This window comes from Dermochelys coriacea, chromosome 3 (genome assembly GCF_009764565.3).
Source record: "Dermochelys coriacea isolate rDerCor1 chromosome 3, rDerCor1.pri.v4, whole genome shotgun sequence".
NCBI classification, from domain to species: Eukaryota; Metazoa; Chordata; order Testudines; family Dermochelyidae; genus Dermochelys; species Dermochelys coriacea.
In genome coordinates, this window is record NC_050070.1 from 124,963,961 (window position 1) to 124,987,504 (window position 23,544).

At 36.2% G+C, this 23,544-nt stretch overlaps 1 protein-coding gene and 1 long non-coding RNA gene across 19 annotated transcripts in view; both read left to right on the plus strand.

The window, feature by feature from the left end:
- Positions 1–23,544, plus strand: part of QKI (QKI, KH domain containing RNA binding) — a 338,812-nt gene that overhangs the window by 1,112 nt on the left and 314,156 nt on the right. The window lies entirely within an intron of this gene.
- Positions 2–23,533, plus strand: LOC122459397. Its single transcript, XR_006280056.1, has 3 exons — positions 2–1,837; positions 20,424–20,521; positions 21,598–23,533. It is a non-coding gene; the product is annotated as an uncharacterized LOC122459397 (long non-coding RNA).

The window sequence follows — 23,544 nt, forward strand, 5'->3', positions numbered from 1 at the left end:
ACACTCCCCCCGCCCCGGGCCTCCGCGCTGCTCCCTGGATCCGTCTCCGTCCTCCATTCCTGCCCCGAGAGCCGCGGGCGGGCTCTTCACTGGTTCCTTCTCTTCCCGGGTGTCTCTAGATTCGGTCTTAGCCTCCCATTTCAATCCATGAAACAAAGGAGCGGCCGGGGACCCCTGGTTCCTGCCTGTAACAGCAGAGATTTGGTGGGGGGGTCCTCGCCTTGTGTGGTTCCCCCCCCTCCCCCGGTTCTCTGCACATCGTCTGTTAAACGGGGAAGGGGAACCACCACCTTATGGAGGAGAGGGAGCGAACAGGAAGGGGAACGACGCTGAGGAATGTGGTTTAGGGGGACGGGAGGGTCGTTTGCAAGCTGTGTGGCTACTGGATCACGCTGGAAAGTATTGGAAGGAGAGAAGGATCCTGTGTGGCGTGTTTTATGGGAGAGTTAATGGACTCATTTTGTGGGCCTGGAGCAAGGGAAGGGTGTTTGGTGTCGGGATTTGGCTGTTCTGGAAACTGTTTGAACTTGAACGACTAACACCGGAATGGCTGAGCTCCCTTCCCTGCTCTGGCATGGGCCCCCGCGTTACCCCACCCCAAACTGATCACAAAGTAATAATTAAAAATTTCCCAGCGTGTGCGAAGGGAGCAAATGCTTATCCCGGTTGTCCTTGTATTTTAAGGAAACTAACGTAAAGATTCCTACGTGTGACTAGTTACTGAAAAGAATTACGAAATAAATTCTCTTCTGCTGCCAAATGTCCGCTGCTGCCTCCAGCCAGGGCGCCGTTTTCTCTGATCCCCGCACCCAACTCCTGCTTGCAAAGGGTGCAGAGAGGCCGCTTATTCAGAGCCACATTCGTTCTCAGTTAACACTTTCCGTGAAAATTAATTTACAAATCAGTGGTCTCATTTTAAAATGTCAAATGTTTGAAACCTCACACGTTCTCTGCCTTTCCCCTTTTTGTATCTGCTTTATTGTAATTTCCTTGTATTTAGAGCTTTTTTTAGATTCTTTGTATGTGTGGGGTGCCCGTTTTTTTCATTGTAAGTGCACAAACAGTAGTACTCAACTGAATGTACAGCCATTCAGCTTGGTGGGGAAATATGGAAATCTGTTTAATATAATTACAATAGTTAGTTTTTAATTGTAGAAATGAAAACCATTGAAAGAGTTTCAACTTGGATTCTAGGGAGTTTTAACATAAACTATGGGATTTTGAGATTTTTATTGGGAAGGATTTCTGCCTGCAGTCAAATCCTTATTTGAAAGAAAACTTTATCAAGTGATTGACCCCAAAGGAGAAAACTGTTTCTATATAGTTGATATGACAAAACATTCAAAGACGATATGTAAAAATGAGACTGACCATATTGCAGCAGAAAATAACATACTTTGAAAAATATTACCTTTTTGAAGGAAATGACCTGAGGTGAAAAACAAGAATTGGTACAACTGGACTCTAGTAAACAGTATTTATTCGAAGAAGTTTTTATTCATGTGTTTTGGAGGATTGCTTTTATAAACCTTGAATGGATGAAGGTGGTCATCAAAAGGAAAACCACTTAAAATGTATAATTATGGTCACTGTGAAATATTCTTCAGAAAGATTTAAAAGCAAGAGATGTAAAATCAAGAAGAAATTGGATGAAGACACATTTAAACATAAATGAACTTCACAGAGGCCTGGTGATGGATTTTAAATTCCTGAATATATGATCTGCATGGGGGGAGTCCTCCTAAGTTCGTTGGTCACAAGAACAAAAGAGAAACATCGCTGGTGTCGAAAGGATATTGAAATAGAGGAATACATGAGGTCACTGCATCTTTTGAAGGTGGTTGAATCCTGGAAGCCCTGGAAATCTGTTTTTTACCAAAGTTTCCTAAATCCAAAATAATGGATATGAGGAATGTGGTGGAAGTTTAAAACTGTTACTGAATGTTCAGGCTGTTTTCCACCTTCTCTTTTTCCAAACAGTTCATTTTTTGTTTCTGAATAGCTCAGGAAGCATTCTACTTCTTTAAGGCTTCCTGCTTTTTCCTGATTGTGTTGGTGTTTGGATGGAAGAATTGTGGAGGCAGAAAACTTTCTGGAATGTCCCAAAAAAAAAAAAAAAGTTTGCTTGTAAATCTAGTGAATTATCTGAAGATTTCAAAATGTGAACACTAAGGGGCGCCATTTATTTCTTTTTGTGAGAAAGATGAGGACAGATTTGTAAGATCTTTACTAACCTTAATACTAAAATTAGCAATTTTACTAGAAGACAGTCAAGAATTACATTTGAGGATGTGCTTAAATATCATAGATCTCTGTATTTAAATAATTATGAGCTTATATGCAGTGTTAGTGTGAGATGTTTCATAAAAAAGCATGTATCATAGGAAAGTTTACCCAACTTTTTACATACAAGTCACAATGGGCTAGGAAAAAATTCTGCAAAACTGTGCGCTGTGGCAACAAAAAGAGCAAGTTAAATATTTTGAACCAGACAATATTAGTTTCACCTTAATTTGTTTTGCTTTTTAGGGCACCCAAGATTTTATTTAGAGCACTTAAAGGTTTTTTATATAATTACAGTAATTTTAAGTTTCCTTAGAAGTAGCTCTCAAAAGAATTAATTAGCTTTTAGGAAGGCAGGCATAGAAAAGTGAAGAAAAAAGGGAGTTTATTTTTCATCAGCAGAAATGTATTTGATTCACTTTTCAATAGATCACATTTCTATTTTAATAGTAATAGTTTCTGTTCTAGGTGTGTTTCTTTGTGTGTGTGCTTTTTTTAAAACTTGTTACCTTTACCTTGTAAAGATTCTGTTATCCATGCTTTTGGAGGCATAACATTTCTGAAGGATTAGCAACTGAGTCCTTTTTCTTTTTCTTTTTTCTTTTTCTTTTTCTTTCATCCTAATTAAAGTAGTGTAGCAAGCACTTAAAATAACCTTGATTTAAAAAAAAATACTTTCTAAGTAAAATTCATTTTCTCCACTGTTACTGGATTATAGAAGTTTTCTTATGAACACTTTTTACACATGGCCTTATCTAAAGACAACAAATGGAGTGCATGTGATCTTGTAGTTCCTGTGTTAAATCAGAAGCAGAAATTGAACCAGCTATTCTGCTATGATTGTCTGGGCTTTTGTTACTCTTTACTCTCCTTAGTTGTTAGAACATTAACAATTAAGTGACTTGTAAAACAGCCCATTCTACTCTGAACTTTGTTATCCAAAACATATTTTCATTTTCTGTACATTTCTCTAAAGGTTGGTCTTTGAAGATATTGATACCTTGTGCTGAATTTTGATTGAAGACCACTGGCGTAGCTTTTTTTGCAATTTATCGTCAGTTTAAAGGTTATAGTGGCTGGTATGAATATGGACTTTTAAAAAAAATCAACTTTACTGTAAAACTCGAAGATTGGCTTTCTGCTTAGCTTACAAGTATTTTTCAAGTTGTAGCCTTTTTAATTCATGTGTAAAATTCTTTGGTAGATTAACAGGGATGTTTAAAATGAGCACCATGATAAGTGGGAAGTTGGATTGTTTTTATCAGACTAGTGCAAACCTGTTGGAAGGGGGGGCGTTTTTCCTGAATGTCAAATGGGCTGTATTTCCTGTAATTGTTTGCACCGTCAAATGGGACTTGAATTTTTTACATTTGATTTTAGTTTCTAAAATACTGAAATATGTTTAATTTAACCTATATTATTTTTGGTAACTTAATTTTTTGCTTTCCCCTTTATAATATGACCTCTTTCACACAGTGAATCACTTGTATCTCATTTCTTGGACTCTGTTATCTAGCAATGAAAGTTTCAGAACTCTAAACATAGACTGAGATTTTAAAATAAATGGAAGTTATTTAGTTCAGATACTTTCTGAAAACTAAAAAACATTAGGTTTATGAAACTAGTTGTTTTTAACCAATATTTTTTACTATTTTAGAAAAAGTATATGCTGATCTTAACAGACAGTAATTCTAAAATACAGAAATTCCATCAATGAGTATAATAGCATGGACATTAAAAATTTTTTATATGTGGCAGTGATCCTGACTTTTAGAGGAACTTAGCTTACTTTTTAAGAATATCTTTGAACTCCTGAAGCTACAGATGGCAAGATTCTGATACTCTTTGGTAGCACGTATCACTAAGAGTAACGGGTCTTTGACTGTCCAAGGATATGCATGTGGACTCCTATGAAGAATTACAGCTCTTTATTTATTATTCTTTCCTCTGAAAGCCCTACCCAAAAGTCTTTCACTTCACAGTTGTTAAATTGCTCTCTTTAGGAGTGAGGGAATTATTACAGATAAACCCAATCAAAAACGCGTGTGTGTGTATGCACTTCCAAAAGGAAATGATGAATTGGGTGATGGTTTTTTGCTTACTTTTGGAAATGAATAGGATTAGTTGCAGCATGTTTTACATTTGTCTGAAATCAATCTGAGTAACAGTAGTTACAACAAATTAAACTATAAATGCATCCAGACTTACATTACTTACATGTTACTGTCAATTAGCCAGTACACTGGCTCTAAAAAAAAATTTGTATATGAAAGTTGTGGAACTATGAAGGGCCAAATCATACAGTTTTTTGGAGTAATCCAGTTGGCTTCAGCCAAGCTGCCTGCTTGACTAAGGTTTGCAGGATTGGGTACCAAGTCTGTAAATATTTTTCTTTGAGATAATTCACTTAACTTCGTACATGAGTAGCTCACTTGACTTAAATGAGAATACTTTCATAGGCAAAGTTAAGCACAGATCTTTGGAGGATCAAGGCCTTAAATATTACATCTTTTGTCAGAATTTATTTCTAACTAACTTTAATTAATTAAGAGGGTATATGTCCATTAAGAGTGTACACAATAAAAGGCTAATGTTTTCTGTGTAGGTATCAATAGTACCCACTTTACTGTTGAGCCTTTTCACTTGGCGTTGCAACTATATGTAAAAGCATGGGGCAAACGCGAACATTCTCTTTATAGGAAATTTGCACCTCATAAAATGGCATAATATAGCAGGGGTCTCCAAACTTTGAGACGAGGGCCATATTAAATTTTTGAAGGGGCTTTGCAAGCTGAAGCGACTGTGTAAGAAATTAAATATATGCAAAATAGTTAAAACAGCACTACTCTACTGTGTCAGTGTTGCACTAAATTCTAAATCCAGGTATAAAAGTTAATTGATGCAGGTACTGTGAAATCGCACAATATTTGTCAATACATTATCATTTCACATTTTTAAATTTTATTTTTAAAAACTTCCTTGTATCATACAACACACATTCAAAAATAAAGAAATATTATTTTAGAATTAGTGAGAAGTATGGTACTGATGTTTTTCTGACAAAATTGCATTTAGCTGTGGTTCAAAGTTAGTGTTCCCATCATCAAAATTGATTGTAAATCTTCATCAGACAAGGAGATGCAATTAAGCAGGGGTTCGTGCCTGCTTGGCTGCAACAGCAACACTCCCCTAAGTTGGCTCCCCTTTTGTGGGGAAACTGGCTCCCGGGGATACTCACCCCTCCGCACAGCTCAGTTGAGCTACCTCCCCACCTGCGTGAGCTGCTGCCGGCAGCCCCTCCCCCTGCCTACTCAGCTGCAGCCTGCCTGCTTTGTGCTGATGGGTATCTATGCCTGCCTCTTTGCTTCTCCTGCTCGGCTTCAGCAACGACTGTCCCCTAGTTGGCTCCCCTTTTGGGGGGACACTGGCTCCCAGAGGCACTCACCCCCTCCGCACAGCTCAGCTGTGCTGCCGCCCCGCGTGAGCTGCTGCCGGCAGCCCTTCCCCCTGCCTGCTCAGTGGCCTGCCTCCTGAACTGTTGGCTCCTCACCTGTTGGTTGGAGGGCCGGACAAATGGAAACCCCGGGCCGGATAGGGCTCACGGGCCGTAGTTTGGAGACGCCTGACATATAGTAACAGACAAGATTGTAGGGCTCCAGAATGTTTTTTCAAAAGTCTGTAGTTGTAATGGGGGGTGGTGTGTTCCTTTTCAAAATCTGTTAGAATACTTTTCAAAACAAAAGTCACATTAGACTTTGTAATAAGAAAGTTTATTCATGCACAGTCTCCTGAATTATTTGTGGACTACAATTTAAAATATTACTTGTTTCTCAAAGAAGCATAAAGAGTTTAAAACTCCCTCACAAACGTGGGGTTTTTTCTCCATTTTTTTGACACTCTTTTTACCAGTGATTGCATATTTTTTGCATTGTTGGAAGGGATGTAGTCAACTAGACAATCACTTTCTAAAAATTTTATATGCAAGATTATGCAGAAGATTAAAACAGAACAGTTTTTTAGTGGAACAGTTTTTTCTGACTTTAAGCATTTGACAGCAAATTGTGTATGTTCCATTATCAGCTGAAAAATTGACTATCCCTTATAAACATAAGCTGAACAGAAAACCCCTTTTTTCAAATAAAAGGTATTTTAGAACATATTCATGATATATCATTTAAAGGGTACACTAACAAAATTATTTTAAGTAGTCAAAAAATGTTTTAGCCTTTATTCGGCCAGTATAGAAAGCACTCTTGATTTAGAGATCTGCATTTTCCATACTTAACATTTTTTGCTTACTAGAATTATTTTCTGTAATAGGGTCACTTTCATGTTGAAAACTTGACCTTTGCATTTTCAACTGATCAGTATCAGTAAATCACTTTTTGTAATTTTTGTATTTTTAAAGAGCTGTCAACACCTAGGTAGTTTGGGGGAAAAAAATTAGAAACACTTCTGTTGATGAATCCATTTTCCCCTTCCTTTTTCCGTTAATACCTGGGTACGGCCATTACTTGCTAAATATTTTTTACTTTCCTTTATCATTGTATTTATACAAGATACTTGTTAATTTAGAGTTAGTATTCTCCTGGCTGCATATTCCTTATCTGAAGTCATGCACAATAATTAGTTGTGTTATAAATAGCTGACACTTCAGGTAAGGAGTGATTGGCCATCAGCATATCAGATTAGTTATGAAATAAATACATTGCTTAATGAACAGAAAAAATACTATAAAATATTAATCAACAGAAGTGTTTCTAAATAGCTTTTCCCCCCAAAATTACTTGGGTGTTGGCAGCTCTTAAGAATACAATAACTACAAAAAGTGATGTGCTGACATAGAAGGATAGAAAATCCAAAAGTCAAGTTTCCAAAGCTAAGGATTAAAAAATCTGTGACTGTCCTCTAGATTTCAGAGTAGCAGCCGTGTTAGTCTGTATTCGCAAAAAGAAAAGGAGTACGTGTGGCACCTTAGAGACTAACAAATTTATTAGAGCATAAGCTTTCGTGAGCTACAGCTCACTTCATCGGATGCATCCGATGAAGTGAGCTGTAGCTCACGAAAGCTTATGCTCTAATAAATTTGTTAGTCTCTAAGGTGCCACACGTACTCCTTTTCTTTTTGTCCTCTAGATAGTATGTGTATTAGAAAGGGAAGGTCGGATGTGAAATAGAAATGAATTATTTCACTAACCATTTTTTTGACACATACACTTTTCCTGTTACCGATCTTTGTTAAAGAAAAGCTTCGTGTCTGGAAGAGAAAACACTTTAAAATGAGGACTATAAAACAGGAATCGGATATATTTAAAATAGCATTTTAATTATGTAGACCTCTAGAAAACCAACACTTTGAGTTTTGTCTTTTAATTAGTCTTCCTAATCTTAAAGTACTCTGTTTATTTGACAATCTGTTTATATAAAAATTGTTGTTAATTAGATGTATAGTTAACTGCTGATCTCACGTATGGGTGTCAGGGGAGATGACCTGTGTTAAGCTAACTGACTACTGGGCTATCCTGACAGCTCAAGCTGATTGTTATACAGCCATAGAAACTGATGGGTTATACTCTGCTGCTCTGATGAAGGGAGGGGAAAAAACTCTTTACCAAGAGGAGTGTAGAATAAATGAAATGCCTCCACTTGCTGACATTTGTCTTTATTGAAACATAATTCAGAAGCTTCTGATTGAGACTTGTGCATTCTGCCACATGGATTTTGTTCAGAACTGCATATACCAAAATATTCCTTGCATTCTGAAGTTTGTTAGTTTAAAAAGAAACAATATTCTAATACTAAGAGAACTAGTTGAAGCAGTAAAATAGACTTCATGAAATCAAATTCAGGTTAACTCAATTGTTCATTGGATATATTGAATTTCTCTAATAGGAGGACCTTTTATTGATAAGCAGACTGGAGCTATGATTAATCTTCATAATGGAATCTTGTTTGCTGGCAGTCAACAGATTTTGTTTCTATTTTGTTGTGAATGGCTTGAGTTAAACCACCATTATTTCTAAAACCAGCGACTGACATCTTCGCTGCTTGTCCTGGGTTGTTTTAAGTATTCTAAACTTCTTTATAGATGATCTTTAAAAAAAATGAACAGTTAATTTTTAATAGTGAAGTTTTTCTAATTATAATTAAACAAGCAAAGTGATGCTCAACCTTAACTCTGGCAGAGCTAGTGTTCTGCTATGTTATCAATGGTCTCTTAAGTATGCTATATTTTTTTACGTGTATCTAAACTGTCAAATTACTATAGATAACATTTGTCATGTGGCTTTAGAACTTGAAGTTCCGGTTTTCGATAGTCCATAATTCCTTAACAGCTGGTAGTGTCTACATTTGAAGGAGGTAACAAAATGCCAATTTTAAGTCTGACAGTGTAAAAGTACTGATTGTAAGTATTTTCTAGTACTTGTTTGTTTTTGGCATACATTTTTATCCTTGTCTTGACTTAATCATTTTTTTCAGACTCCTAATGATAAATGTGATTCATTTTTACTACAGTTACTGGGAAAAACTTATGCAGAGAAGGGGAGATGGAATAGGTCCTTTTTATAACTTTGTGCAAGACGTTTGCAGTAAGCACTAAACTTCTTTGTGTAAGTAAACCTCTCCATTAAGTCTTGTAGGGTGGGGTTTTCAAGTGCGTAGAAGGTGGTTATAGGAGCACAAATGCTGTTGAAAGCCAGTGAGATTTATGGTCTCAACTTAAGTCCTTTTGAAAATCTCATCCCTTGTGTGGAAATAGAAACAGTGATTGAACGTTGAGGATATTTTTATTCCATTTTAATGAATTAGGGTAGGTTTCTATACTTTAAGATGGCATGTCCTAGGAATTGTGACATCTTGTGATCTTATTCTATTCTGGGAAGTGCAATCCTTATTTTTAATTTTAAAAACAGAAATATATTCAGGAAACTTCTGAGGAAAATCAATTAAGAAAACTTTACTGCACAGTTGACATTCAGTTGGGCTTATCAGTATAGCAGTATGAGAACTTGTAGTAGTATTTTTAAAGAAAAGTTCAAGTAGTTATTTCTGAATAGATAGTACATGGAGAGCTCCAGAGACTTAAGTTTCTCATTTATGAACAGAACAGGTAATATGTGAGCAGAGGTGGTGGAAGATTCGCACCTACTTCATCCCTGTTCTGGGTGGAACTTCTCTGGGGTAAGAGATTCATCGCAAATCCTCGTGTTCGGTTCTTTGCATCTGAGACTACCAACAGGTGTCAAATAGTGCTAATAGTGTTTGTGGTGGTGGTGTATTTTTTGGTCTCTGTCATTTTCAAATGGACACTTCCATCTCGTAGGCCTGCTAGCATCCAGTGTTAAACGTTGCTGGAAGCTTCATTGTTTAAACCAGGGGTTCTCAAACTGGGGGTTGTCTGCAAGCTGTCAGCCTCCACCCCCGAACCCCACTTTGCCTTCAGCATTTATAATAGTGTTAAATATATAAAAACATGTTGTTCTTTAATTTATAAAGGGGGGGTCACACTCACAGGCTTGCTATATGAAAGAGTTCACCAGTACAAGAGTTTGAGAACCCCTGGTTTAAACCTCTCCCCTTCTGAAATAGTGTCTCTTTTTATTAGTTATTCAGTCCGTATTAAATACAGTATCTTGGAGAGCCACCTACCTTTTGCTTTCTGGAAATTTTATTCCCCTCTTCCCCTAGCCAGGTATATTCTCATTAAAGTACAGCAGTGAAAGTATGCCTAGTATCTGAGAAAGGGAGTGAGGGGTTTCTCCAAAGGAGATGCCAGTGGCACATTACATTTTATTTAATATCAATTTTTTGTTTGGCAGAAAAGGATAAAATCAATACTTTAAAAAAAAAAAAAGCTGTTAGCTTCGTTATGTAGTGCTTGTATTTGTGATGGTGGTCAACTCTTTAAGTGGTGGCAGCTTGTTTAGTACATGTGTAAATTATGGGTTAATTTGGTCTTAATCTAATTGCCTTTAAATCTTCGCATGAAAAGTCACTGCACAATTATGGAATACAGGTATGGAGGACGTCTAAACTTGTAGTAATTGAGGTGCTGTGCTTCAGGTTCATCTGGTTTAGATGCATGGAAAAAACTTGTTTAAAGTTCCCTCTGTCCTTACATTGTCCAGTGCTAGTTTCTCATTTAAGTGCTCCAAATTCAGTCTACTTCAGTTTATTTTTAAGTGTTAGTGTGGACAAGCATGAGTTGCTTCATAGAACTTAGTTTACATATGCCCTGTGAAGCATCTACAAAACAACTAAAACAAAATTTCTAAATACTGTACTTAGAGAATTCTCTTGTCAATAGTTTATAACAGTTTTGAGTTAATCTGAATCTGGTCCGAACAAACAGGTGTTGCAGAAGATCCCAAGTGACTTTAAGAGCACTAGTCCCATTGAAAATCAGTGGGATTTGTGTTCCTAAGATTATGTCTTTGATATAAAAAGGGTGTTCTTACAGCAAGGTAATATGTATTAGCTATCTCACTGTAAAATCATAGTGGAGAGAAGGCATAGACAGTTTTCACCATGATGTAACTAGGTGAGTATGTGCCTGGATGAGGGATATAGTATTGACTTTCTCACTTTCTTGCAGTGAAGACATAGCCACAGTCAGTGAAACTTGTGCTCCTAAGTCACTTGTGGTTTTTTTTTTTTTTTGGAAATCCTGCCCTAGCTGTGAATATACCTATTTGCATGAATTTTAGTAAGGATTCTATTATTAATCTCCTCATCTAACTGCTGATGTTAACAGACTTGTTTTTATGGCCAGCCACTGAGGCATAAATCATTTTAGGAGAGAGAATTGAAAAAGAATGTTTGTTGAAATATTTACATTTGTTTAATCAAAATCATCTTGGTAGAAATATAAAAATGTGACACAGGCTTGTTTCAGGTAGGGCTATTCATTTAAAAAAAATTACAGAACTTATCAAGTAAAACATCTGACAGGCTCTATGCAGAAGCTGTTACGTGTGTTTCTAACTAATCAAGCCTTAAGTGAAACAATTTGCAGATAGGTGTTCCACAGTGATAAAGGGTTAATTTAGATTAAATTCCATAGGTATTGCATTGTTTCCAGTTGCTAATAATTAAAGTGTAGATCCTAGGGAACCAAAGGACAGTGCATCAGTTATATAGATAATGGGGTACATAAAGCTAGTGTCTATTGATTTACTAACTGTGTTTTATTCATAACTATTCATGAGGAAACTTGTTGGTTCCAAATGGGAGGTTTAATGCACATTGAGGCTACTTGGTAGTTCAGAGTTTTAATATAGCTAAATGTCTTCAGTCAGAAAGGTACACTTGCGTCAGCCTCAGATTAACATAGGGTGAATAACAGAGCAATTTGTCAACCAGGCAGCCCTGAAGAGTGTTAGCAAAAAGGCTGATGATGATGAATTGGATGAAAGTAGGTGCTGCAGTAGATAGCCACTACGGCCACTGTTAAGACTACAGTCTTGAAAGATGGTAGCTGATATTTAGCTATATGCAGGGTATTTGAGGAGGAGCTGCAATCCTGTGCTTGGCTGAATAGAAAACATGTCCCTTTATGCTTAAAGAATTTTAGCAACTTCTGTAGCTTAGACTGGCAAATAGATAACAGAATCGTACAATTTGGAAAATGAGTTTTGAACACCAGATGTATTTAGGACTGATAGTTGCTACATTTCTGAGGCAGATACCTGAAGTTCAGATAAATGTCATGATTATTCTCAGAAATGTTACAGGTCAATGGATTTCTTGTGCAGATATTGATTTGGAAGCAAGATGATTTTAGTTTATGCTTCAAAGTTAATTTTCTCACGTTTAACTATTTTATATATTTGAGTTCCAGTTATTTGGTATTTCTGCAAGTGCACAGAAAATAAAGAAATAGTTACGAACAAAAGGACATTAGAGATAAAATTGCCTGTTGCTTCTCCCAGCATTGCATAAGAAGATACAGAGAAGGAAGCTTTAACAAAAGTAGGTTGAGGTTCCTTATTTTTGCCATGTGCAGATGTTTATCCATTTTATTCGGTGAATATTAAAGATTTTTTTTTGCTGTTGATGTTTGTTTTATTTTGTACAGAAAACTTGAGTATATTTTTCACACACATTTCAAATGTTTACATTTAAGGCTGCGAGCCACCTGTATCCCTAACTCAGTATCTTAGACCATTATAAGGTGTTAAATTTATAAAGTGAGTGTGCAATCAGTTCTATATACTTTGGCTTGTCTAGGGCTTGTCTACCCTTAAAATGCTGCAGTGGAACTATAGTAACTGTAGTGCTGCAGGGCAAGTCTATGCTACATTGGTGCAGCTGCACCGCTGTAGCATGTCTGGTGAAGATGCGCTACGCCGATGGGAGAGCACTCTCCCGTCGGCATAATTACTCCACCTCGGCAAGAAGTGGAAGCTATGTCAACAGGTGAGTGTCTCATGCCGACACAGCAGCAGTGTGGACAACGCAAAACTTGCTTTGGGGGAGGGGGGAGGCTTTGTCATGCCCCTGAGTGATGTAAATTATATTGACTTATGTGATCGTGTAGACTTCCCTTCTGAAGGTGCTACCTACGCTGATGGAGAAGTGGATTACCTACACCTCCCAAGTGGTGGTAGCTAGGTTGAAGGGAGAATTCTCCCATCGACCTAGAGCTGTCTGTGCTGGGGGTTACACTTGTTTGTTATTTGGGGGGGGTGGATTTTTAACATCCCTAAGTGACATAGTTAAACAGACATAATTTCCTAGTGTAGATCCAGGTCAATCTTTAGCTGAACTTCTGATTTGCAGCTCGAGTCCCTAACAGAGGCAAGTATTTATTAGTACAAAAACACTGAGCAATCCTAATTAGTATTATAATTGGAGGGTGCAGATTCACCTACTTGTGTAGTCATGAATTAATATGAATTCTGTTACTACTTAAGTCTGAAGCATCAGTTGCATTCTCACTTCAAATATTTATTAAATATAAATTCTGTTTGACTCATTTCTCTGAACTTGCTAGATTGAGTGATGAACAGAGTATTTTGGCTGCTGCAATATCTGATCAGCTGCTCTGTGCCTAAAATATATTCTAAAGTAATCAGAACGACAGGTCTGTGGAGAACAATTTTTTTCTTTTTTCTAAATTTTTGCTATGTGACCTTGATATTTGGTAGATATAGAAATATGATTCATCTTTAATATGGTATTCGTTTACTGACAAATCTTAGAGGATCTCTTGTTTCTAGTGGTAAAGCTTAGACTCTTTAGTTTGATTAATAGTATAACTACTAACCAGTAGCTTATATATGTTGCCTCATGGAGATACTGTAGATGGAGGACAGTTTAATGTGATCGTAAAAAGCTTGGGATTTTTAAGAAGGAATGAATATGACTACTAATGAAACCTGGATAATTTTCAAGCCCTGAAGCTAATTGGCTTCTTAATACTTCAAATATGAAGGCAAATATTGTGCACTTTTTAATATGAGTGGGATTGTACCATAAATGTGATAGACTAAACAAAACGTATTTACTTTCAAAAGAAATGCATTATGTACTATGTAAATTACTGCAGAAAACATGCATTGATTTTGAAATAGAAAGTGTTATGGGTTTCTTACAAATAGTTAATGATCTTCATAGCAAAGCCAGTAAATTTAGATTTGAATAAGCAAAACAGTCCAGTTTTTGGATAAAAGACATGTAAAGTAAAAAACTGCCCTCCTAAAATTAAGTGTTCAGCATTTTACACTGGAATATATTTCTTTTCTCAAATGATATCCATCCTTCAGAAACTGTTTGCTTAAAATAGCAAACTAGCTTTTAAACTTAATAATTGGAATATAATCAAATTATACTTCCACCTTCTAAAAACTTTCAAACAAGCCATGAAGTAGCATTAAGGGAAGTCTAAAGGTGGCAATAAAATTACAGTATGAGCACCAACATTGCTTTTCTCCAGGTGTCTTAATCTGAAAATAACTTGAAGGAAGTATAGAAGTTTACCTTTTAAAGGTTTACTGTCAAATATCATGTTTATAGTATATAGCTTTAGCTTATCTTTTTAGATTAAAGGAATGCATTTGGGTTAAAATGCGTATTTTTTTCAAAATTGCTGTTACCTGCAATGTATAAACTTTTGATTATTAAAACAGTTTTATAAAGCTATTTCCCTGTTCACCATTTATGCTGTTTATTTCACAAAGGTTTTCTTCAGACTACAGAAATCATAAAAATATTTCTGTTGACCTTAAGCTTAGTACAATCTAACTTCATGAAATACACTTGTTTGTATTAACTTAAATTTAACAATGTGTTGGTGAGCAATTTCATCTATAGTTTTGTTCTTCCATTTTATCTCGCTGACTACTTTTGCCTTTTCTCTCATTTGCCCATTTTTATTAAGGCTAAAAGTAACACCTGTTTGATTTCCATTTTTTTGTATGATCTGGCATCATCAGTGATTGTCAGTCAGGCTCTGTAAGTATGCTTGCACAAAATGTAGCATAAAGAATGTTTATGGCAAAGGTTCTTTACTCAGTTTTGTGATTAGCCTTCCACACTATCACATGAACCATGATCTCAGAAGTGAAACGGATCTCTTCATACAGTATTCTCTGCACCTGAAGGAGGCATCATTAGATAGCAAGGTTGCCTCTCTGAGCTAATCTACAGGGTGGGATAATGCACCTCTATGGAGGTGTAATTTCTGAAGCGCACTAATGTGTTGTGCATTAATTGTTCCATGTAGATCCTGCTGATGCACTTTTTACTGTAGTGCTGCTTGAATCAGTTCAATGTTAAAGCTCCTCTTTGGCCTTTTTTTCTTCTAAATGCTTTAAAGACACCCTCAAGATAAACATCAAGAGATGTAGCTTTGACACCACACGCTGGGGGACGGACAGCAGCCCAGGATAGGGATAACTGATGAAGAAGGGGAGAGGGAATGTTCACTTTTGAGGAAAATCACCTTGCTGTGATTGCAGAAAAACGCTTGAAAAGAAAGGAAACATAACTGTCGTGTAGCAATCGTGGCCCAACCCTGTGTTTCAACACCACCTGCAATGTTGTCAATGAGCCTGTGTGGCTCAAGGATCAGACTCCTCAGTCACCAAAGGACCCGTGAAAGAGATCATCCTCGACTTTGAGGGATCACTGAAGATGATGATAAAGCTCAATAAGGAACTTTTAGTGCGTATCAGCAGGGTCTACAGACCCCATGATAATGCAGTTAAATCACACTTGTGGTGTGCATTGACTCACTTTTCATATCAAAACTTTAAAACCCTTTTCTGTTTTGTTACTGAAAATGACTGAGGATAGATGTGTAAATGTACCCTGCTAAATTGTGTGGTAGTATTACAGTTGCATTAGTAGAATGTGCCCAAGAACATCATGGCAATACTGTTTCAATTCTGTGGGAACGCTCCCATAGATATCATCAGTAAGGATTGTGGGATAAGGCTGCAGATGTTAAAGTACATGGGGCTTAAATATCTTCGTTTAGATTTAAATATTTTTCTCAGAAACTTCACTTGACTGTCAGAAAAAGCAGTTGTGTTGGGTGATAGGACCTGCCAAATCAGTTAGTGTTAGTGACGGGTTTAATTTTCTTTTAATTTGTCACTTAAGTTAGGAAAGCAGTTACATTTAATAGGCTGAACACTGGTTACTGATCCCTCTTTCCAGCATGTATACACAAATTATCCATTGTTTTAATATGTAAACATCCTTTAATTTGGGTAACATTGAAAGGAGACTCCTAAAACTACTGTACTCAATCATGTTAAACTTTTTAACTTATTTATTACATTTGAAGCACCCACAATGAAATACTTTGTTCGTTTGGGTGATTTTTATTAACATTTGTTTTAAATAATTAAAAAGACACACTAACTCAATTTGATTTCTACTTCTGGCAGTGCATATGTGACGTTGCCAAAAGAGGCTGTCTTATACTTCAAGAGGAACATCTCCCAGTAAAACAAGAGAATGCTATTGCTGTTTAGAGCAGTTTCTCAAACTGGGTCAGGACCCCAAAGTGGGTCGCAACCCCAGCTTAATGTGATCACCAGAGCCAGCATTAGACTTGCTGGGACTCATGGATGAAGCCTGAGCTCCACCCCCACCCAGGGTGGTGGGTCTTGAGCTCCAGCCCCTCTTCCCCACCCGGGGTGGCAGGGCTTGGGCTCCGCCTCTCCTCTCTGTGATCATGTAATAAGTTTGTTGTCTGAAGGGGTTGCGGTGCAATGAAGTTTGAGAACCACTGGTTTAGAGTATGGACATTTTAAACTGTCTTTGTACAATGTAGAATAAAAGTGCTTACATCTATTGTTAGTTCACAATAGTCTACCAGCTGACACTACTACTATCAACAGTAAAATAGTAATTTTATATGTTGATTGACCATGCAAATATTGAAATTGCTGCCTTATAAGTTTGATAGGATTTAGTAGCCAAATAATAATCTGTGTTGATAGTAGGTGTTAACTTGAGTTATTGTTATAGTTACATTAACTTGAAAATCCCCTTTGAAGACTTTATACATACTGTATTTAAGTTACATATACAATTGCTGTAACTGAAAAGTTAGTGAAGAAAATTCAGATCTGTTTAATTTGTGATATAACAGCTCTTGTATTGTCGGTTTCATTGTTTTTCCTTATAAAAAGAAAAGGAGTACTTGTAGCACCTTAGAAGCTAACAGATTTATTTGAGCATAAGCTTTCGCGAGATACAGACTAACATGGCTGCTACTCTGAAACCTGTTCTTCCTTATGTGGCCTGTAAGTTTCACCTGTGCTGGAAAGATGACTTCTAAATGGAAGAGAAGGAAAAACTTAACACTTCTAAAGGAATTTAAATAAATCAGATCCTTCTCCTCTGAAGTCAATTTAAAAATAAATTAAGATTAGTGGCCCTTTAGTTTTAGGTTTTCTTCACTGGTGCTATTTGTGGTACATTTTTGAATCTAGGATAGCAAAGACCAAATGAAGGGTCAAACTTTCATTCTGAATGGTGCTTCCGCTTTATAGTGCTCCATTCAAAATCTATGGTTGGTTCCCTTGTGTCAAACCGTATGGTCAGAGCAAAATATACACCTGGCTAACTTGTATTGAGAACAAGGTGGATGTGGTGATGTAAACCTAGTAAATAGTGTTTTGTTTCCTTTTTCACTACAAAGGATGGAGCCTTGTGTGTCACAGAGCACTTGTCTCTAAAATAATCCATGTTTTGCTTCAGTTTTGATAGAATTTGACATAACAGTAGTCCCCTTGTCATGCATTGGTTTGAGAGCTGTAATTGCAGATAACATTAAAAAGACAAGAAATAAATACTGACAGTGCATTATCTTACCTAGTTAATTTCATCAAATAGTCCTAGAAATTTGGTGTACCAGTTGTTAAAAGCAATGAGCTGTGAAATAATCGGAACTGCAACTTGCAAATACCAGCTATTGTTTTCAATAAAGTTGAGCTGAAATCAGCTTTCCATGCTGCATTGCAGTGGAAAACCAGTTAATTACAATGTGACAAGGAATGTCATTTTCTCACTCATGTCAAGAAAAGGTTGCTAACAACATCCCATCAGAGGAACAAGCATCTCAAATATCCAGCACTTCTGACTGAAGTTTAACGTAATCTAATTAAGCAAAGAATGTAGTCTGTTAATGAAGTAACTGTAAAACAGATGTCCAGTTATTTATCTTAGGCTGTAGATTCAACACTTTCCAAAGCTATGCAAAACTACTTATCTAGCAAACCAATACTGGAGCTATACCTTTGATAATCCCCTGTAGTAATAGCTTTTTATTATAACTCAATATAAACTGTTAAGTGGGATAAAATAATATGGAAATAGTATGCAGTAGGGTATAAATAATACGTCATGTCTGGAGCTAAAGTCTAGTGTTCAGGCTAGATTTGTAGTTTTTGGCTGTACACAAATTCCACACCAAAAGTTGCCTGTGTTACAAAATTTTTTTTAATGGTCTTTGGTATGAATTTAAAAACACCAGAACATGGGAGATTCAAAGTAAAAATCAACCAAAACAATAGCACTTTTTCCTCCTGTTCAGCCATTTTATCCCTAGTCATGTGGCCAGATGAAGTGTCTGAATAGAAGAGAGATTAGTGGCTGGCTGGGGTGCAGTTCCTCTGAATTTAGTACAGTCACCAGCTATTGAAATCTTTTAAATCAGGAATGTGCCTTGAAGAAGAGAATAGACGTGATAAGAGTTTGGGGTCCAACACTAATTTATGCAATGTGGCAACAGCTAAATAAGCTCAGATTGTGAAATTCAAAAAGTGGAATATAACTGATAGTAGATATTGTCTGGTTATCTTTGATATGACTGTAATGCAAACTAGGGCTGTCAATTAATCGCTGTTAAATCAAAGAAATCAAATTAAAAAAATAATCATGATTAATTGTACTGTTAAGCAATAAAATACCAATTGAAAATTATTAAATATTTTGGATGTTTTCTGCATTTTCAAATATATTGATTTCAATTACAACACAGAATACAAGTGTACAGTGCTCACTTTATATAATTTTTTATTACAAATATTTTCACTGTAAAAAACTAAAGAAATAGTCTATTTCAATTCACCTAATACAAGTACTATAGTGCAATCTCATTATCATGAAAGTTGAACTTAATTCTACATTTGTCTGTACAAAAAAAAAAACTGCGTTCAAAAGTAAAAAAAATGTAAAACTTTGTTGTAAAACTACAAGTCCTCTCAGTCCTATTTCAGTCAATCGCTCAGAAAAACAAGTTTGGTTAAAATTTTCAGGAGATAATGCTACCCGTTTCTTGCTTACAATGTTACCTGAAAGTGAGAACAGGTGTTTGCATAGCACTTCTGTAGCCTGCGTTGCACAGTATTTACGTATCAGATATGCTAAATATTCGTATGCCCCTTCATTCTTCGGCCACCATTCCAGAGGATATGCTTCCATGCTGATGATGCTCATTTAAAAATGAATACGTTAATTACATTTGTGACTGAACTCCTTGAGGGAGAACTGTACGTCTCCTGTTCTGTTTTACCTGCATTCTGCCATACATTTCATGTCATAGCAGTCTTGGATGATGACCCAGCACATGTTCATTTTAAGAACATTTTCACAGCAGATTTGACAAAATGCAAAGAAGGTACCAAAGTGAGATTTCTAAAAATAGCTATAGCACTGGACCAAAGATTTAAGAATCTGAAATGCTGACCAAAATCTGAGAGGGATGAGGTGTGGACCATGCTTTCAGAAGTCTTAAAAGAACAACACTCAGATATGGTAACTATGGAACCCGAACCAGCAATAAAGAAAATCCGCTTCTGCTGGTGGCATCTGACTCAGAGGAAGAAAATGAACATGAGTCTGAACACGGTCTGCTCTGCTTTGGATCGTTATCAAGCAGAAACGGTCATCAGCATGGATGCATGTCCTCTGGAATGGTGGTTGAAGCATGAAGGGACATATGAATCTTTAGTGCATCTGGCACGTAAATATCTTGTTGCACCGGCTACAAGAGTGCCCTGAGAACGCCTGTTCTCACTTTCAGGTGACGTTGTGAAGAAGAAGCGGGTAGCATTATCTCCTGCAAATTTTAACCAAACTTGTTTGTCTGAGCGATTGGCTGAAATAGGACTGAGTGGACTTGTAGGCTCTAAAGTTTTTTACATTTTTTTTTTTTTACTTTTGAATGCAGTTATTTTTTTGTACAGACAAATGTAGAATTAAGTTCAACTTTCATATGATTGCTCTATAGTACTTGTATTAGGTGAACTGAAATAGATGACAATTTTGTTTTTTACAGTGCAATTATTTGTAATCAAACTTAAATACAAAGTGAGCACTGTACGCTTTGTATTGTGTTTGTAATTGAAATCAATATATTGAAAATGTAGAAAATAAAATAAATGGTATTCTATTAACAGTGCCATTAATCGTGATTGTGATTGTTTTAATCGCTTGACAGCCCTAATGCAAACATGTTTAACAACATCTCTTTAAAGAATCTTATTTTAACTTTTTTTCATCTGATTGTATTGTAGGTTACAAGTATCCTTTTTAAAAAAGCTTTAAATAGCGTGGTGTTGGTGGTGGTGCTTACCTTTTGGCAGCTGTTGATTTCTATCCTCTTGTTTTACATGTAGCATGATTTTTCACTTCGTCCAATAGACATAACTATGGCAACTGCCTTAGCCAACTTGAACTCCTGGTGGTTGGTTTTGAACAGCAGACCAAAAATGAGGTATGACCAATTTATGTATTGTATTCTTAGTTCACATCTTAAAAATTGAGATGTTTATGTTCTAGGTTACTTCTCACCAGGTAACCGTGGATAGGGTGACCAGATGTCCTGATGTTTTTTATAAGGGCAGTCCTGATATTTGGGGCTTTTTCTCATATAGGTGCCTATTCTTCCCCTCCCACATCCCCTGTCCTGATTTTTCACACTTTCTATCTGGTCACCCTAACCATGGATGGCATGGTATTTACTAGAGGTGGCTTTTACCAGGTAAAATCTTGTTTGTTTTTGTTTTGGTTTTTTTTTGTTTGTGTTACTACCCTGGGAAAAATTAGTCATAGTTTAAGGCATTTTCTATTTTAAAAGCTGTTTTGTTAATGCATACCACATTACACAGTTTTAGTTACATATTCAAATTGTGGTTATGTAAAGCAATAAATTCATAGATTAATTTAGGTTGGAACAAATCAAGTTAAATTGCAGTGGGTGTAATACTAATATATCTAATGATACTGAACATTGGAATGTCTGCATATGTTTTGCTTTAGTGTTTTCTAATGACTCATTTCTGTTTGTGATATTGTATACAAGTAAAACATGCGATTATATGAAAACAACAATCATGCAGAGCTGTAGGCTTGAAGCATTAAGCAATCGGAAGCTTGCAGAGTTGCAGGCTAACAGTCCGGACCCCAGTAACGAATGAGTGAGAGAATGCAGAATCGGTCAATTTGCCTGATGGATTGTATTTTCTAAGGGATAACCTATCCTACCTTCTCAAATAGTGAGGGATAGTTTTCATTCATTGCTAAATTTGCTTTCCACAACCAACTCTCTGTATAACTTTTCATGAGTGATGTACCCAAATATTTGGATACTAATATCTAAAGAATATCTTTAGATTTATTAATCTAAATTTGGGTTATTGCTGATTATGTAGTCTATATATTGTCTGACTTTTTTTAAATGAACCTTTTTACTTTTGCATACACCTGGATGTATAGACACTCTTTGTTTAACCTGTGTATTATGTAATTTTAACATAATTTTTTTTAATAAAATTTTTAATTCTGTAACAGAAGTCCAACTTTGAAGATTGACTGTATCCATTCAAAACTGCTGAATAAGCTCAGTCTAAGTTTGAAAAGATTCGTTCTGCGCTTGCTGGATACTGATGGAATTGTTTTTCCTGGTTCAAACCATGTTGAAGCCAGTATTTACCAGCATCCTGTCCTAAACTAATTTTTCCTGGGAAATTGCCAGCTCTGAAGGTGACAATTTTAAAACCAAGCAGCCTGGATCTAGAATGTTTATGACCCTTTTTAAAGTAATGCATTTTGTTGTTTTTTTTAAACATAGTATAACTGTCCACCGACTGGTTTATTTTAATCTAGATAGTAGTCTTGAGGATAACTTTAGTATCAAATAATGAAGAAAAAAAGTACCTCTGCCAGTATTTTATCAAGCATTGTTTTAAGCCTGTGTTTAAGATTTCTCAGAATATATCCAAAAAGCGGATGCCTACATTGTAGTTCATTAACAAAGGAAAAGCCAGGTGAAAGAGCAATGTAATGTCCTGTGCATGTACGTACATCTTTTTATTTTCATTTTCCCCATTGGGTATATGCCAACATGACTAAAGTTTAAACTGTAAAACAAACCCCAGTTATTAATAATGGAATTAAAGGTATCAGAACTGTCAGTCCTTTGAGGTTTGTTAACTTCCTATAAGTTTACAGAGGTGAAATATTTCGTTTGCTGCTTAACGTTTGAATGCAGGTAAACAGTCAGCTTTAAAAAAGCTATCCAGAGACCTAGAAAACTTGACTTGTCATAGCATTTAATGTGAAATATAATTGTAGCTTTTGTCCAAAAAGCTAACTGAAAGATGCAATCTGTTCAGAACTATTTCTCTGCGGTTTACAATTGTTAGGGGTTTCCCATGTGAGTGATAGCTTCTCCAACATGATGCAGGGACCTAATGTCTAAATGGATGTGGTGACTGCCTTAGAGTGATGCTGCCATTAGCAATGAAAAATGTCTGTCTTGCAATTCTTGTGCAGCAGGCTGTGGAGTGCAGCACATTTTTATAATAAAGGTGATGAATTTAATCGCAAACTGGCAGCCAAATGGAAATTGCAGACCTTGATACTGGGAGAAAATTGCCTATAAAGCAACTCCTGAGAGAGCAGGCTTTAAATTTATCCACCCATTTCGACATTGAGGAGAACATAGGTATTGGAGGATATTTTGCTTGGCCTGCTTAGTTCAGATGGATGACACTTCGGTCTTTTATTTAAGAAGCAGTGATACAGTTTGTTAAAAGAATGACCTTGTTGTTTAAACTTTATGTGTAAGACTTTTGGAAAATATATTAACATTTTGAAATATTTGCACTGCCTTTTGAAACTGATAAGCACGATGATCTTAAATCTCTGCATTTTTGTCCTGTTTTCCATTGTTTGTGGCTGGAGGCCCTGTTGCAATTTGGGAGAATGAATGTGAAAAACAAACCTTGAAGGTTGCAGAGTATTGCTGACCTAAGTTATCCTATAAAATGATTTAGCTAGTCTCTAGTCACATTGGTGGAGATGGGGATACTATCCTTTCTCTGGAAGAACTCATGATAGACATTTCTTTTTTGAAGATGTTACAAATGTTTGTTTGCAGCTTATTAAGTTAGATTACAATAAAATAAATAGTATTAATAGTACTACATGTTGATTTCTATTATGGTAGCACCTGGGAACCCCACTTATTGATAAGGTCCTCATTGTTGTAAGCACTTTACAAAAAGTAATGTGCATTCCAGACTTGGGGTGTCTATGCACTGTGCATAGTTGCTGGAAATTTTTCCTCAGTGGTACTTGTGGAGATGGCTCCAGTGTCCTTTGCTGTCGTGCTCCCCGGCATTAGTATAGAGCAGTGGTTTGTAAAGTTTTTTGTATTGGTGACCCCTTTTACAAAGCAAGCTTCTGAATGTGACCCACCCCTTATAAATTAAAAATGGGGAGTTAATTTAATTT